The sequence below is a fragment of the Triturus cristatus genome, chromosome 7 (assembly GCF_964204655.1).
Source record: "Triturus cristatus chromosome 7, aTriCri1.1, whole genome shotgun sequence".
Classification (NCBI taxonomy): domain Eukaryota; kingdom Metazoa; phylum Chordata; class Amphibia; order Caudata; family Salamandridae; genus Triturus; species Triturus cristatus.
The window spans coordinates 659,371,391-659,372,402 of record NC_140590.1 but is presented as its reverse complement, the minus strand read 5'-3'; the positions used below and the strand labels follow the sequence as shown (position 1 = coordinate 659,372,402).

The 1,012-nt window shown below is 48.2% G+C and overlaps 1 pseudogene; it reads left to right on the top strand.

Moving 5' to 3' along the window:
• The first annotated feature begins 269 nt into the window (after positions 1-269).
• Positions 270-387, top strand: LOC146810310 (5S ribosomal RNA; annotated as a pseudogene).
• Positions 388-1,012: the final 625 nt, after the last annotated feature.

The following is a 1,012-nucleotide window of genomic DNA, read 5'->3' as shown; positions in this document are numbered from 1 at the left end:
GCCCGCTCGCTGCTCGGTGGAGTCTTTTATAAGTAATCTTTACAGTAGGGATGCTGGGCGCCGAGAGATCCGCATTGTTGTGGGCTGTGGTGCGGCGCTTACCTCGGCTTCCCACGGTCGCCATGCCTCCCGGGGTGGAGGTACAAGGCACGGCAGTGGGGGGTGTGGAGCGCCTGGTCTTGTTGCTAACATGCTTGTCATTTCAGATATTTCGTCCCGAGTCTTCCTTGGTTGAACTTTGCCCGGGAGAAAGCGTCACTCAGTCTCTTGATTACGGACATTTCACCCAGAAAGCTCCCGATCTCGGCCGATCTCGGAAGCGAAGCAGGGTCGGGCCTGTTTAGTATTTGGATGGGAGGCCAACTGGGAATCCAGGTGCTGTAGGCATCCTCCCAATGTTAAGTGTGCTATTCCCGGTGTTGCATCTTAACCATGTTTAGACAAGCAGTGCCAATTTTCGGGGGTTCCCCCTTAGTTTTCTTAATTTACACAGGGCAGATTTTAGGAGCAACAAAAAAGAAAAAAAAAACTGCAAACGTACAGCACCAAGGGCCCTCCCGTTTATGGTGCTTTTCAGCTGTGGTACGATCGCTTGAAGGGTTTGGTTCTCTAACTGGGGCATCGTCTGATCGCTGCATGCTTTAATCTCCTTTACTTCACTATGCTCACGTATAAGTGTCTCTCAAATCGGTGTATTAACACTTGTTACACAGAAATTATGGAAATGTCACTTCTTGCAATCCTTTACTTCGGCACGTATCTTCAATGTTTGATCCCTTTCCCTGCCAGTGCCATCCACAGTTGAATGACTGACAGTTATCAGCAGTTACAAATTACGCGAGCAGTTACAAGCGTTTATACGAATGTTCAGCAGCAATAGCAGTCAACAATTTTAATCGGGAAGTCGGTGCTTCCCCCCAGTAGCCAAAGGCAAATGCAGCAATGCAGCTTTCAATGTAAACTGGTAAAAACAATGATCATGGCAGGTATGATGTACTTGCTGCATCATAAG